Below are 18011 nucleotides of genomic sequence, written 5' to 3' on the forward strand. Positions count from 1 at the left end.
AAGGAGATTTTGGGCTGAGACAATGGGGTTTTCTAAATATACAATCATGTCATCTGCAAACAGGGACAATTTGACTTCTTCTTTTCCTAACTGAATATGCTTGATTTCTTTCTCTTGCCTGATTGCCTTAGCCAGAACTTCCAACACTATGTTGAATAGGAGTGGCTGAGAGAGGGCATCCCTGTCTTGTGCCAGTTTTCAAAGGGAATGCTTCCAGTTTTTGCCCATTCAGTATGATATGGCTGATATTGTTGCTCTGATTTACTATTTTTTGTTTTCTAACCCCACCCCACCTTACTTCTCCTTCCAGTAATTCTCAGTGGACTGCTGTTTTTATATTGGAAAAAAATTCTTTGTCATGCTGGACTGTCCTGTAATAGATATCCTCACCTCCCTCCACAATGTAGAAAGTTTAGCCTTTCTGCAATGGACTCCACCTACAGACTCTCCATAGCACCAACAGTTATTAACTCAACAAGCCAACCCTCATCATATTTCCAAATACCCCTAAGTGGGTGGTTCCTCTGTTAGTTGAGAGCCACTTTAGACTGTCTACCCTTTATACAAATTTTCTATTTGATAATAGATTTAGAGGTAAATAATTATTTCATTCATTAAAGATTCAGACAACTATTAAATGCCTACTGTGTGCTAGGCACTATCCTAGCAATGAAGATACAGTAGTGAACAGACTCATCCCTGACGTTTATTGGGTGTGTTTCTACCAACTCACTTTTTGGCTTGTTTCTGAAAGGAACAAGGTTGTTGTCATTCATTGTGTCATTAAATTGTCTTCATTATGTCCTGATGATTTGTTATTCAAATGTTTTGAGGACATTGACATTTACTGAGAATAGAAAAAGACATTGACCAAAGCAATAACAAAAATAATTTTTAACACCTCTTTGAATCTAAGTGGTCAGTGACTAATAGATAAAGCATTAGCAAAATATTAATATTTTATACATATTCATATTTTAAATATTACATTTAAAAAGTAATTTTTACATTTTAAAAAGGAATTTTAATGCTGAATAATGTAATTTCTATAAGAATTTCTGCTGCAATTTTCCTCCTTTTCTTTTGGCATATGTAGCTCATTTTGGCTGCAGTGACTTTATTTGCTGTATGTAATTATTTAATTTTACTGGGTTTACTCACATTGCTATGCTATTGTAACAAATTTATGTATTCATTCATGTGTAGCTGTACAATATTTAAAGAAGCTGCTAAATCTTATCAGAAGCAACACAGATAGACCCCAGGCCTAACAAATGAGGCAGCCTGGTACGATAGAGGGGCTGCTGGCAGATGTGATACTGCTCTGTGGGAAAACAATTGGCATGGATGTTTGCAGATAAAGCAAATAAATAAATCAAAGTGATACGTGCCTGGTATCAGTGGTTAATAAAAACAGGTACTATGTGTTCTATCTGCACATTACTTGCAGATTTCAGAACCTGTAGTGACTAGAAAATACACTTTTTATTGCTTTCTATGGGTCAAACACTGTTATAATTTTTTATATATTGTTTGTTTAATTTTTACAACAAAGATGTGAGATAGATTCATTGTCATCATCTCTGTTCCCCAAATGAGGAATAGTGAGGTAATTGGAGATTAAGTGACAGGTAGCATCAGAGATGGGCTCCAAACCCAGACAGTGAGCTCTAAGATAGGTGATATGGTTTGGTTTTGTCATCTTGTAGCTTCTATAATTCCCGTGTGTGGTGGGAGATAATTGAATCATGGGGGTGAGTTTTTCCAATGCTATTCTCATGATAGTAAGTTTCACGAGATCTGATGCTTTTAAAAATGGGAGTTTCACTACACAAGCTCTCTCTCTTTGCCTGCTGCCATCCATGTAAGACGTAACTTGCTCCTTCTTACCTTTCACCATAATTGTGAGGCTTCCCCAGCCACGTGGAACTGTAAGTCCATTACACCACTTTTGTAAATTGCCTAATATCGGATATATCTGTATCAGCAGCATGAAAATGGACTAATACAGTAGGGGTAGTTAACTCCTACACAGTAACACCTCTGCTAGGGCCAATAATATTGAGAATTAAGTTGCATGACCCTGTTGTTGGGCTTGATAAAGCTATGTGCCCTCCAATTTTTATAATTGAAATTTAATTTTAAGTAACTTATTTTAAATTTAACTCCTGATTTGTATGTAGAGGAGATAATTTCTCAATGTTAATTAAATGTTTTACTCTATTTTAAAAAGGTATTGTGTAGAAAAATTTCTATGCAGTGATGTAATAATGAGATTTTATTTCTCTTAATTTTACTTTCCCAGAAATATTCAGTTGAAGTGAAAGCATAATTAGTTTCAAAAGGAAATTATTAAATCCAGAATAGGTTATCATCTGTTATCTATTAACTATTACCTGTGTAAAGACTGCCAAAATATAACTATCTGAATTTTTTTCTTCTCCTATACTTTGCCATGTTTTATTTCTATTTTTGAATTTGAGAGAGTGTTTTACAAGTCTTATTCCTTTTGTAGTTTCACTTACTTTTTGGCCAAACTTGACAGTTACCTCAACTACAGAATCCATGATAAAGACATGGCTGAATGGTTCCTCACTGACTTGCCTCATCCAATATAGTGTTTCGTTTCTGAGACAATTGGGTCAGTATGAAATACCTGGGAATACAATGCATCTATGAACTTCTCTTAAGTAGTTTATATACTTACACTATTTGCCAAACACAAAATATCAATTGTTAGACCTTAACTTCTGTGTTCTTCTTGTTAATTCAAAAGCAGATGATTCTGCTTTTTGCTTTTTACTCATCTATTTCTGCCCTTTCATTTCTATGTTTATTCTCTCATGTGGCCACCATTGCCATTCTGATAGCTGTTTACACTGATAAGAGACCATCTGCTTGTCTTTCATGGCTGAGGGAAAGAAGTAGGAAAACTACATTTCCATTCTTCAGAGAGTATTTTGTTTTGCTAATTACTTGAAAGCACTAAGGAAATGTATCCATTTGGCTTAATATTTTTGAGGACAAAAAATTAAGAGGTTAGAAAAATACAGTAGCATTTGTAACATCAAAATATTTTAAACATCCTTATTTATGAGAATAATGAAATAATTTTTTTTAGGATATCACCCTAAGTGTCCAGGGACATGAGAGATTCATGGAGATGGTTCAAATAATTTCAATAATTCAGTGTCACTGAAATGTGAATTGATGCGCACATGTTTAGTCAATGTAATCAAATTTAAATAGAATAATGTAGAAATGTGAAAAATTCCAGTTGTCTGCCTGTCTGCTAAAAGTTGCCTTTTGTACTTTGAAATGTGTGTGTGGCGGGGGTGGTTGTACATGAGCAGCCCTTCTTTGAGAACCTTCCCTCCCTGCTTCCTAGTTCTATTTACATTTCTTGACCCTGCATCCCTCCCCACCCCATTCCCTTGCATAGGGACATACGGTAAGGGTGGGAAGATAGCTGATATCATCCAGGTCAACCATTAGATTTTCCTATTAAAATTTCTGCTCTACAGATCAAGTCTGAAGCTAAGCACTGGGTTGTTACTAGCAGATTAAAAAAAAAGATGTTGGGGAAATAAAATTAAAAACAAAATCTTCTCCCATATCAGAAAACCTCTCCACAAAAGTACTATAGAAAAAAATTTTATTGAATAAGCATTAAACCAGCATGTGATGCATATCACAGGCAATCTTTTAAGAAATTGCAAAGACAGAAAGAAATGTCACCCTTACATATAACCAAACTATAATCCATTCTATACATTCCATACATGGTCTCATGATGAACAGTAACTAGTCTCTAAGAGGACTTGATTGCACCATTTGTCACATAGAGTTCATTCTAAATTCACCTAGTAATTAGCATGACCATCTGTGTTAGATAATTGGCTTTATCTAAAGGAAAAATAAGCTGCTTTTAATTTTATGCCAAGGGGTAGTTTTACCACTTTGAGCAAGGTATCCACTGAAGTTAATTCCTACTCTTCCACAGAAACTGGGAAATAGGGGCCTATTCTTTTTGATATTTACATTTCACAGAGATGGCTCCCAGTCCTTGAGAAAGAACTTCATGGCTCATAAAACTGATTACATTCCAATTTTAATTTTCAAAAGGATTTAAATACATTTCAAACAGAAAAAGTGCTTACAATTAATAGTTTTCTAAGGTAAATGCTCTAAGAAAAAGGAAGGGGGAAATCTATTTTCAAAGGAGAATTAAGTCACTCTCTTTTGAAAATATTTGATGGATTTTATTGTAAAAACATGAAAACAGAAGTTCTAGCCAGAGCAATTAGGCAAGAGAAAGAAAGAAGGGGCATTCAAATTGGGGAAAAGTCAAATTCTCTGTCTGCCAGTGATATGATCTTATATTTAGAAAACCCTAAAGACTCCTCCAAAAGAGTCCTAGATTTGATAAATGAATTCAGTAAAGTATCAGGTTACAAAAATCAATGCACGGAAATCAGTAGCACTGCTAAAAACCAACAATGGCCAAGCTGAGAATCAAATCAAGAACTCAAACCTTTTACAATACCTACAAAAATATAATATACTTAGGATTATCCTTAACAAAGAAGGGGAAAGATCTCTACAAGAAGAACTATGAAACACTGATGAAAGAAATCAGAGATGCCCCAAACAAATGAAAAAATATTCGACATTCATCAAAGTCATTAAAATTACCATCCTGCCCAAAGCAATCTACAGATTCTATATAATTCCTATCAAAATATTAATGTCATTCTTCACAGAATTAGAAAAAACAATTCTAACATTCATATGGAAACAAAAAAGAGCCTGAATGACCATAGCAATCCTAATCAAAAAGAACAAATTTGGAGACATCACATTACTTCAAATTACACTACAAAGCTATAGTAAATAAACTAGCATGATACTATTATAATAGTAGATACATATACCAATGGAACAAAATAGGGAACTCAGAAATAAAGCCAAAACTTACAGCCAACTGATCTTTGAAAAAAACATACAAAACATAAATTGAGGAAAGGATTGCCTGTTCAATAAGCGGTTCTGGGAAAATCGAATGGCCATATGTAGAAGAATGAAACAATCCATTTCTCTCTCCGTATACCAAAGCTAACTCAAGATGGATTACAGGCTTAAATCTAAGACCTGAAACCATAAAAATTCTGGAAGAAAACCCAGGGAAAATTCTCAAGGACATTGGCCTAGGCAAAGAATTTGACAAGGACCTCAAAAGCAAATACAACCAAAGCAAAAATAAATGAGACCTAATTAACTAAAAGGTTTTACACAGCAAAAAAAGTAAACAGACAACTTACAGAATGGGAGAAAATACTTGCGAAGTATGCATCTGACAGAGAACTAATATCCAGAATCTACAAGGAACTCAAATCAGTGAGACAAAAACAAAACAAAACAAATTAATCTCATTAAAAAGTAGTCAAATGACATAAGCAGACATTTCTCAAAAGAAGATATGCAAATGGCCAACAGATACATGAAACAATGCTCTACATCACTAATCATTAAGAAAGTGCAAATTAAACCACAGAGATATTACTTTATCCCAGCCAGAATGGGTATTGTAATACAGTCAAAAAACAAGAGAGGTTAGTGCAGATGTGGTGAAAAGAGAATGCCTATATACTGCTGGAGAGAATGTAAATTAATACAACCTCTATGGAAAGCAATGAGGAGATTTCTCAAATAACTAAAAGTAGATTTGCCATTTGACCCAGCAAACCCATTACTGGATAGCTACCTGAAGGAAAAGAAATCAGTATATCAAAAAGACACCTGTGTTTGCTTATTGCAGCACAATTCACAATTGCAAAGATATGGAATCAACCTAAGTGCCCACCAACTTAGGTGATGAGTGGATAAAGAAATATATATATATATATGAATACATATGGTTAGCCAGCTATCTCAGCACCATTTATTGAATGAGTCCTTTCCTCATTACTTGCTTTGTTGTCTTTGTTCAAGATCAGATGCTTGTAGATGTGCAGCATAATTTCTTGGCCATCTATTCTGTTTCAAATGTCTGTGTCTGTTTTTGTACCAGAACTGTGCTGTTTTGGTTACTGTAGTCTTATATTATAGTTTGAAGTCAGATAATGTGATGCCTCCAGCTTTGTTCTTTTTACATAGGAATGCTTTGACTATTTGGGCTCTCTTTGGGTTCCATTTGAATTTTAAAATTAGTTTTCTAGTTCTGTAAAAAATTAGGTTAATAGTTTGATAGGGACACCATTAAGTCTGTAGATTGCTTTGGGCAGTATGGCCATTTTAACAATATTGATTATTCCAATCCGTGATCATGGAATGTTTTTCCATTGGTTTATGTCTATGACTTCTTTAACCAGTGTTTTGTAGTTCTGTTTGTAGTTAGATATATTCTATGGTATTTTATTTTGTGTGTGTGTGTGTGTGTGTGTGTGTGTGTGTGTGTGTGTGTGTCTTTTGTGAATGGGGATGCATTCTTGATTTGGCACTGAGCTTGAATTATTTGGCACATAGAAATACTGATTTTTGTACATTGATTTTTGTATCCTGAAACTTTACTGAAATTATCAGTTCCTGGGGCCTTTTGACAGAGTATTTAGGGTTTTCTAGGCATGGAATCATATCATCCATGAAAAAAGATAGTTTGACAACTTCTTTTCTGATTTAGATGCCTTTCATTTCTTTTTCTTGCCTGATTGCTCTGGTTAGGCTTTTCAGTACTATACTGAAGAGAAGTGGTGAGAGTGGGCATCCTTGTTGTCATCTTGTTTTCAAGGGGACTGCTCCCAGCTTTTGCCTATTCAGTGTGATGATGGCTGTGGGTTTGTCATAGATGGCTCTATTATTTTGAGGTATGTCCCTTCAATGCCTTGTTTGTTGAGGGTTTTTATTATGAAGGAATGTGAAATTTTATCAAAAGGTTTTTCACATCTATTGAGATGATCATATCGTTTTGGTTTTCATTTTTACTTTTTAAATTTTTTCTTTAAGTTTTTCGGTACATAATAGGTGCATACATTTGAGATACATGAAATATTTTGATACAGGCATGCAATGCATAAAAGTCGCATCATGGAAAATGGGGTATCTATCCCCTCAAACATTTATCCTTTATGTTACAAACCAATTATATTTTTAGTTTTTAAAAAATATGCAATTAAATTATTATTGACTATAGTCACTATCTAACACTAGGTCCTATTCATTTTTTCTTTTTTTGTGTGTGTCTATTAACTATCCCCATTTCCCCCCATACCCCATTATCATTCCTAGCCTCCAGTAACTATTTTTCTACTCTTGATATTAATGAGTTCAACTGTTTTGATTTTCAAAACTCTATTTAAAGATTAAAAAAATTTTTTATGTTGGCATTTCTTGCTATGTAATTTCCCTATTAGTATTGCTTTTACTATATCCCATAGGTTTAGTATGTTGTATTTCCATTTTCATTCATTTTAAGGATTTTTTATATTTATTTATTAATTTCTTTATTGACCCAATGATTGTTCAGAAGCATTTTGTTTAATTTCCATGTGTTTGTGTAATTTCAGATGCTCCTCTTGCTACTGATATCTAGTTCTATTCCATCGTTGCAGAAAAGATACTTAATACAATTTTAATTTTTTTTAACATTTTTGAGACTTGTTTTGTGACCTAACATATACTTTATCCTTAAAAGTGTTCTCTGTGCTGAGAAGAATGTGTATTCTGCAGCGAATTGCATGAATGTTCTTTAGATGTCTGTTAGTTCAAATTGCAGATTAAGTTTTATGTTTCTTTGTTGATTTTATGTCTAGATTATCTGCCCAATGCTAAAAGTTGGGTGTTGAAGTTGCCGACTATTATTGTATTAGAGTCTATCTCTACCTTTACCTCTAATATTTATTTTATATATCTGGGTACTCTGGTGTTGGGTGTATATATAGCTACAATTGTCATATACTCTTTTTGGATTGACCCCTTTATCATTATACAATGACTCCCTGTGTGTCTTTTTACAGTTTTTGTCTTTAAATCTGCTTTATCTGATATAAATATAGCTACTCCTGCTCTTTTCTGTTTACATTTCCATGGGATGTCTTTTTCTATCCCTTTATTTTTATCCTTTGTGTCTTTATAAGTAAAGTGACTTTCTTTTAGGCAGCATATAGCTCTTGATGCCTTTGTCAAAATGGCTTGACTGTAAATGCATGAATTTCCAGGTTCTTTATTCTGCTTCATTGATCTATGTACCTATTTTTATGCCAGTTAAAAAAAAATTCTATTCAACCATTCTATGTCCTTTGGCTGAAGTATTTTGTATATTTACATTCAATGTCGCTATTGATAGGCATGGAGATACTAATTTTGTTATATATTTTCTTACTGTTTTGTTGGTTCTTTTTCTTTCTTCATTTGTTTTCCTTTGTGTAAAAATGATTTTCTCTGGTATTACGTTTTAATTTCTTGGTTTTACATTTTGTCTGTTACAGGTTTCTGTTTTATGGTTACCATGAGGCTTACAAACAACATCTCAAAAATCACTTTAAAATAAACTGATGACAACCTGACTGACTATAAAGAAAAGAAAAAAAGACAAGCAAAGAGAAAAGAAAATACTTTACAGTTTAACTCATTCCCTCTGCTTTTTGATTTTTTTAATCTCCATGCATGTCTTTTCATACTGTGTATCTCTTAAAAACCTGTAGTTATTATTTTGATTTGTCTTTTAGTCTTCCTACTAAAGATATGAGTGGTTTACACACTGCAATTACATTGTTAGATTACTCTATTTGTCAGTGTATTTACTATTATCAGCAAGTTGTATACCTTCAGATGATTTCTGGTTGTTCATTAGCCTCCTTTTCTTTCAGATTAAAGAAATTCTTTTAGAATTTCTTTTTATAAGACAAGTCTGGTGCTGATGAAATCCCTCAGCTTTTTCTTTGTCTGGGAAAGTCTTTACTTTTCCTTCATGTTTGAAGGATAATTTGCTGGATATAATATTCTAGGTTGGCATTTGTTTCTTCAGAACTTTTGCATATGTAATCTCACTCCCAATCTGGCCAATAAGATTTCCACTGAGAAGTTTACTGCCAGACATATTGGAGCTCCTTTATATGTTATTTGCTTATTTTCTCTTGCTTCTTTAGAACTCTTTCTTTGTCTGTAACCTTACAGAGTTTGATTATTATGTGCCTGAGATATCATCTTATTTGGTTTGAATCTTCTTGATGTTCTTTAATCTTCTTGTACTTGGATAGTAATATTTTTCTTTAGGCTTGGAAAGAAATGCTTGGAAAGTTATTTTTTAAATAAAATATGTACCCCAATATTGTTATATACATTCTCTTTAAGCAAATAACTTTTAGTTTTGCCCTTTGGAGGCTATTTTATAGATCTTCTATGTTTACTTTATTCTTTTTTTTTTCTTCTGTGTGTATTTTTATATATCCTGCCTTTGAAATCACTTTATTCTTTCTTCTGCTTGATCAATTTTGCTGAGGATTCTGTGGCATTTTTTTAGTTTGTCAGTTCAATTTTTCAGCTCCAAATTTCTGCTTTATTTTATTATTTCAATCTTCTTGTTAAATTTCTCTGGTAGAATTCTGAATTTTATCTTTGTGTTATCTTAAAGTTCACTGAGCTTCCTTAAGATGGCTATTTTGAATTCCCTATTTGAGAGGTCATATATCTTTATCACTCCAGGATTGGTCACTGGTGCCTTATTCAGTCCATTTGGTGAGGCAATGTTTTCCTGGAAGTTGTTGATGCTTGTGGATGTTTGTTAATGTCTGGGCATTGAGGAGTTAAATATTTATTCCAAACCTTGCAGTCTGTGCATATTTGTACTCATCCTTCTTGAAAGTAGTTTCCAAGAATTCAAATGGGATTGAATATTGTGACCTAAACCTGTGGCCACTCTAGCTCTTTTAGCACTAGTGGGCACACTAAGCTGCAACTCTTGCAGATTCCTAGATATACAGCCTCGGTGGACATGGTGAAGATAAGGGAGAATTTCCTGGGTTCCCAGGCAAAGTCTGTCACTTTCTCCCTTTTTTTCCTCCAAGAAAAAGGAGTCTGTCTGTGCTGGGCTGCCTGGAGATGGAGAAGTAGTGTCACAGCCACTCGCATGGCCACTATAGCTGGTCCAGTGCTGGGTTGCACTTGAAGTCCATGGCCTTCCAGACGAGCACAGTAATTGGGTGAGTCAATGCCTGTTGCCATTACTGTCTGGTGCTACTGATTTTTATTCATGCTTCAAGGCCACTTTGGTCAACAGGTAGTGAACCCTGCTGGCAATGGGTCTGTCCTACCAGGGCAGTAGATTCCCTTCCGGCCCGGGGGTGAATCTAGAGATCCTGTTCAGGAGCAAAGGCCTGAAATCAGAGGCTTCAGGAACTTGTCTGGTGCTTTATCATACAGTGGCTGAGCTGTTATCCAATTTGCAAGACAAAACCTTCTATATATACTTCCTTCCTTTAAGCAAAAGGAGTTTTTCCCCATGCTGCACTGCCTGAAGTTGTGGTAGGGGTGACATAGGCACTACCATAGCTGCCACAACCGGTGTTGCAGTGGGCCACACTTCAAACTCACTACCTCCAAGAACAGCACAGCACCCAGGCTTTCCAAGGGCTGCAATCCTTCTGACCGGACTGCCATTCAAAATTATTTAGGGCTGTAGGCTACCTTACAGCTGCTGGTAAAGCTGGCCAGGGCTTGTGTTCTTCTAGCTGGGTGGAAGATTCCCCTTTGGCTCCAGCCTGGTCTAAATACTCCCCTGTGATCACTGGTGGAATTCTGTCCAGTGTAGTGTTCCACTGTGTGTAGCACACTTGCTTTACTTTCTCTCCTGCAAGCACACAGATTCTTCATGCTGTCTTGCCTGGGATTGGAGGAGAGGTGGCATAAGCAATGAAAGAGTGTCCTTCCTACCCTCTTCAACACCTCTTTCTTTGTTACTTATGTTAAAACCTGATACTGTGATTGTACACACCTAATTTTTGGTTCATATGAAGGTGCTTCTTCTCCCCTGCCATCCCTCCAGGATAGTTGCTCATTTTGGTGTTCCTGCAAGGCAATGATTGCTTGAGGGTTCTATTTGACCATATTGATTCACCTCCTCCCTCAAGTCTCTTAACTTTTTAAATTTATCCTTACAATTAGGGTACCTTATATTCTATAGCACTTCTTAGTTTACAGCAGGTTCATATATATCATTTTATTTGATCTTTACGTTTTCTCTGTGAGCACAACTATTACCTTAATTTTGCAGATAAACAAATTGAGCCTCCAGGTTCTATGGCTGGTTAAAGAGTGAGTCTGAGTTTGTATCCAAGCATTCAAGACTAAGTCCAATGATCGTTCTAATATATCATTTTTCAAATATTATATTTTTTGCATAAAAATGCACTTACATGGATGCATTGACGTTTAAAATAAAATGATTAATTCAGAGTCCAGAGTCCTTTACAATAACCAAGGTCTTTTATGAACAGTGTTGTCTACTGCCTTCCCTTTCCCTGCACCCTTTGCTTGATCCCATGCCTTCAGAACTTGACTTTCCTCCCTGCTGAAATTGCTCTTCCAGCGACTGATAACCCCATAAAGAAGAGATCCTGTAATGTTTTCTCTGTTCTCATTTTCTTTTTTTGTTATTGCAGTACCTAACATAAACCTCTTTACCATTTTAACCATTTCTGTGTATACAGTTCAGTGACAGTAGGCACATTCATATTGTTTGCTATGCAACCATCACCATTCATCTTCATAACTTCCCCATCCTCCCAAACTGAAACTCTGTATCCATGAAAGAGTAAGTCCCCATGCTGCTCTCCCACCAGCTCCCAGCAACCACTATTCTACTTTCCGACTCTGTGAATTTAACTACTCTAAGTACCACGTACAAATGAAGTACCATATAAAAGTCTTGCAGCATTTATCCTTTTTTATCTAGCTTATTTCAATTAGCATAATGTCTTTAAGGTTCATCAATGTTGTAGCATGTGTCATAATTTCACTACTTTTTACAACTGAATAATATTCCATTGTTAAGTATATGTTACATTTTGTTAATCTGTTGATGGACATAAGGGTTGTTTCCACATTTTGGCTATTGTGAGTAATGCTGCTATGAACATTGTTGTACAAATATCTGTTCAAGAGACTGCTTTTAGTTCTTCGGAGTTTATACCCAGAAATAGAATTGCTGAGTCATATAGTAATTCTATGTTTAATTTTTTAAGGAACTGCCATACTCTTTTCCACAGTGACTGCATCATTTTTCATTCTCATAATGCACAAGGATTCCAGTTTCTTCACATCCTTACCAATACTTATTTTTTTCTTTTTTTGGTGGGTCGGGGGATGGGAAGTGGTATTTCTTTGTGGTTTTGAGTTGTCTTTCCCATTGAATAGCGATGTTGAGCATCTTTTCATATACTTATAGCCATCATTGGCATATTTTTAAAAAGAACACCAGGAATCAGATTTTTTGATTCTGATCTTCCCAAGTTCCGTTTGTTTTATTTGTTCTTTTATTGGCCAATAATCTTTAGCATCCCTCCAGTACCTTTTTTGCTTAAACTCACTCAGCTTGATTTCTATTGCTTGTAAACAATACTTTTAAATACTTTTAATTCAGCTTTTTTTTTTTTTTTTTTTTTTAAAAACACTTTTAACAGGTAACTATATTCCTTTTTGGCTCCACTAATTTTGCAATGAACTGCAGCATTTGGTTCACCCTGCTATCTTTGCAAAGTATTTCTGCTACATTCCTACTATATTCTGATTATTTATATATAAGAACAATTATTAGCCATGGCAAAAAAACAAAACAAAACAAAAACAAAACATCAAAATGTTCCTTTTTAGCTTAGTGTAACGAATACAAGAGGAACACGTTTAAAGTGTACTTTTCTCTTCACATGAATCACAAAGGTACATGTTTATTATTGCCCCTTGTGTTTGTGTTCTGTCCTCTGTAGAGGTGTCAGGGTGATAGTGGTCTATGCTATAGCAACCAGTCAAGCAAATTTCAGAAGGCAGAGAGGCAGGAACCTGGAGGGGAGTGGGGTGGAGTGGTGGTGGTAGGAAAGTGTACAGCATGGGATCAGAGGACTAGAGTTTGCTTAGGTCTCTACATTTCTAGCCATGAAAATTTACAGCATTCCTGTTTTAGAATCCCATAAGGCAGAATGAGAATTAAATGGTATTATCTATGCATAGCACTTAATTGTACTGGAATTTAGTAAGAATTCAGTAAAGGTTAGCTATCTTTCCCATCCCAAAGAGCTATTTTTTATATCAAAATTTTAAAATTCTCTTCTAGTGTAACTTTCTCCTAGCTGGTATTTAAGAAGCATGGGATATAGACATTTTTATCTCTTTTTAAATTAATGTCTTGCATTTAATGTAACAAAATGGCTTTCTAATTGTACAGACATTAAACTTAAAAAAATGTCACAATGGGAAAGGGGCATTAACCATGCCATCATTGAAATGTGGAATGAGGATAAGATCAATGCTTTGATTTTCTATAATCATTGTAAGAGACATAAAATGTCATTTTTTGATACTCATTCTACTGTCAGGGCTTCTGAAGAAATGAAGAGGAAAAAAGTTATAGTGTATTTCACTGACACCTTAGAAGATCTGAATTAATAGTCTTTAAGAATCTACACAGTTTTACTAAATAATAGTTCAGCTCAAATTAAAATGGAAATTGCAGTAATAATTTTCTGCTGAGAAAGAACTCCTTTGATATGTCACTGTATCATATCATCATTTATTATTCTATTATTAAAAGGTTCATTCAGTCGTAATTTCTTCTTTAAGCTTGTTAATTACAAGCTTAAAGATTGGCTATCGACTCTCTCTCCAATGGCATAGTTATATCCTGGAACACATTGTCAGGATTCTGACAAAGAAGGATCTTGGATCCATGTCTATCTTCTCTGTCCATATTTTGGAAGAAAAGTGAGTTAAAGTGACTGCATAATTTACCAACAGTAAGAAATCATCATACTCACACTTTTTCAGACTTGTGCCTTTTTTTTGGGTAAATAATTTTACATTGTGTTTTGCCAGAACCACCAATAGCGATCTGAAAAAGCTGTGTGGTTGCCCTTGGTCAATGGAAATGACAGAGCTCAAGCTTAATATTGTGCAGTACTTCCAAACCCTGTCAGACATGATTACAGTTTCTGTTTATAACAATTCAATTTTTTAAACTGTGGACACTTTCTGCTATCTCTGTTTGAAAAATGTTTGTTCTCTATTCCTTTAACACAGGGGTTAGACTTCATGAGAAGACAATGATCCATCAAGACTTCAATGTCCTTGTTTCCCTTGCCCTAAATATATCAAAATGTTATGTTTATGGTTGTTAGAGTGCCACTGGCCAACCTCTGTGCAATTGCATCTGAACCATGATATGATTCCAGATAATGCTTTGAGAATTTGATGTGGTGTTTTCATTTGTCTCCCTAGTAAATGGATGTGATATTTTCTAGTTTGAAACATGTAGTTTTCTCTGCTGTAAGCAGGCTCCCATAGGTATCTTTGAATATAGGAATGATATAGTATTTTAAAATTAGACACATGGCTTCACACATAAAACACAAAACAGACTATTTTGGAAAGAAACAATTCTCGGACATCAACATTATAAACAAGAGAAGCTCAATGATACAGAATGGTGAAAAACGTTAAGTCTATTATCATACTAAAAACAGTCACACAGTGGAAACTCACTGTTAATTCTTGAAACTCAGTATCTGCTCCATTCTGCCTCACGTATTGTTTCCATCAGAAGTTGTGATCTTTACGTTGTAAAGATTTGACAGATTTTCATACCAGTTTCATCATTCCTTAACATTTTGTCTTACCTGAGAAAAAAACTGTGACTCAATGCTCCCATGTCAGAGTGATGCCTTATTCATCTGCATTTCTCCAGCATGCTATGCAGTGCCTGATCTTTAGTGGAGCTCAGTAAAAGTAACTGCTGAATGAAAGAGGAGTTTTTTCCTTATTTTATGCTTTTTCATAGCTTGTTCTTCCTTTTACAGATACCATTGCCTGATGACATTTGACAATTTGTTGTAATGTTTTTGGTAGTATATGGAGCTGTGGCCTCCATATCTAAGAGGAGCAAGAAGGCTCCATTCTTTGAGTCAAAAAAATGTAATTTAAAAAGTCATTTGTGATATTTGTCTTCCTTACGGTTTTTGGAAGTCTCTCAAGTTCTCACACTTTTCTGTCTACTTGGCTATTCTACCTATGTCTCATGGATACCTAAAACTCATATGTCCCAAGCTGAACCCATCTTTTCATCTTTAAACCTATTCCATTTTTCTTCTTTTGTTAATACCAGCACATTTATTGCAGTTATTATATCCAGTAATTTGACATTGTGCTTGACATCTACCCTTTCCTGCATCAAATACATGTAACTTCTGATCTGCTGCCCGGCACTGCCAATTGTATCTTCCCAACATCGTTTACATCTATCTCCTCTGTTTACCCAACTTCTACTTGCTTCATGAAATCAGCTCATCTTTTTTTTTTTCTTCTTTCTGCCCGTAGTCCCTCCTTTTTAAAACAAGAATCATCATATTGAAACAGATTTCTAATAGTGTCATTCAGTCTTTTGTGCTTTGTCTTAAAGCCTCTAACTGCTTACAGAAAAAAGTATGAACATTGTAGCTCTTGGTTTTAGAACAGCATTACCAAATAGAATACAATGCAAGCTGCAACTTGGAGGATATTATGCTAAGTGAAGTAAACCAGAAAGACAAACACTGCATGATCTTACTTATGTGTGGAATCTAAAAAAGTCAAACTCGTAGAATTTGAGAATAGAATGGTGGTTATTAGAGGCTGTGTGGAGGGAGAAATGGAGAGAGAATGGTCAGAGGGTATAAAGTTTCAGTTCGATGGGAGGAATAGGTTCTGGGGATTTATTGTACAGCATGGTGATTATAGTGAATAAGAATGTGTGTTTAAAAATTATTAAGAGTAGGTTTTAAATGTTCTTGCCACATGCACACAAAGTATGTGAGGTGATGTCTATGTTAATTAACTTGATTCATACATTGAATCATAAATTACAATGCATACATATATCAAAACATCACATAGCCTGAAAAATTATAATTTTGTCAATTCAATAAGAAATTGAAGATAAAAAATTTGTAATGGCCATTTTTAAAAAGTAAAATGCAAGTACTGTATTTTATTTAAACCAATATATTCAAAATATCATTTCAAAATGTCAATATAAAATATTTGTGAGATAGGTTACATTTTTTTCTACTAAATAGTTGAAACATTTTCTGGTTTCATTTTCTATGTCTAAATATATGTAGTTTTCAATGTAGAGTTCTTAGAAATATATATTTCTAAGTATTTTATTTTTATTTTATAAATGGTGTTTTATTTTTCAAAAATTATAATTCTGAAATGAAATGCAGAAAATGAAAACCCACAAATTGAATGTATCACTTCATAAGTTATTATTGGACAAACTGTACTAAGTAAAAAAACAGAAATAAAATTGTGTCATTTCAGAAGCCCACTATGTGCCCCATCCTAAACACAACTCCCTCCTTCCTGTCATACTGATTATTATACTGCCTTTATAGAAGTCACTTTTTCACATTTTTATTTTTACATTTTTATCCACCAAATGAATATCCCTTGACATAATAGTCTAGTCTTTCTCATTTTACATTATAACTTTTATTTTCTGGGATAAATCCTACCTGATGATTTTTTTTCTTTGAAAATTATATATATAGATTCTTTTAAGATATTCCTTAATTCATTTTATATTTTTTATGGTTTTTTAACCCGCTAGTAAATAACCAAATTATTGCTGAATTCAATCTGCTAATACTTTGTTAAGGCTTTTGTGAAAGTTAGGAAGTGTTCCCTCCTCTGTTCTCATCTCTCTTTTCATCTGGGATTTGTATGCTCGCTTTCTTAATTGATATAATTAACCAGAAAAGCCATCAGGCCTGAAGTTTTCTTTGTGGCTTTGTTTTTTAATCAATTCTTTTTTGACCAATTTTTTTTTTTTAATATTTACTTTAAGTTCTGGGGTACATGTGCAGAACGTGCAGGCTTGTTACATTGGTATACACAGGCCATGGTGGTTTGCTGCACCCATCAACCCGTCATCCACATTAAATAATTCTCCTAATGTTATCTCTCCCCAGCCTCTCACCCCCTGGCAGGCCCTGGTATGTGATGTTCCCTTCCTGGTGTCCATATTTTCTCATTGTTCGACTCCCACTTATGAGTGAGAACATGTGGTGTTTGGTGTTCTGTTCTTGTGTTAGTTTGCTGAGAATGATGGTTTCCAGCTTCATCCATGTCCCTGCAAAGGACATGAACTCATGCTTTTTAATGGCTGCATAGTATTCCATGGTGTATATGTGCCACATTTTCTTAATCCAGTCTATCATTGATGGACATTTGGGTTGGTTCCAAGTCTTTGCTATCGTGAACAGTGCCACAATAAATGTATGTATGAATGTGTTTTTACAGTAGAATGATTTATCATCTTTGGGTATACACCCAGTAATGGGATTGCTGTGTCAAATGGTATTTCTGATTCTAGATCCTTGAGGAATTGCCACACTGTTTTCCACAATGGTTGAACTACTTTTGTGCTCCCACCAACAGTGTAAAAGCATTTCTATTTCTCCACATCCTCTCCGGCATTTGTTTCCTGACTTTTTAATGATTGCCATCCTAACTGGTGTGAGATGGTATCTCATTGTAGTTTTGATAGGCATTTCTCTAATGACCACTGATGAGCTTTTTTACATATGTTTGTTGGCTGCATAAATGTCTTCTTTATTTTTTATTTTTTATTTATTATTATTATACTTTAAGTTCTAGGGTACATGTGCATAACACGCAGGTTTGTTACATATGTATACTTGTGCCATGTTGCTGTGCTGCACCCATCAACTCATCAGCACCCATCAACTCGTCATTTACATCAGGTATAA

This window comes from Mandrillus leucophaeus, unplaced genomic scaffold (genome assembly GCF_000951045.1).
Source record: "Mandrillus leucophaeus isolate KB7577 unplaced genomic scaffold, Mleu.le_1.0 Scaffold738, whole genome shotgun sequence".
In the NCBI taxonomy this organism is placed as follows: Eukaryota; Metazoa; Chordata; class Mammalia; order Primates; family Cercopithecidae; genus Mandrillus; species Mandrillus leucophaeus.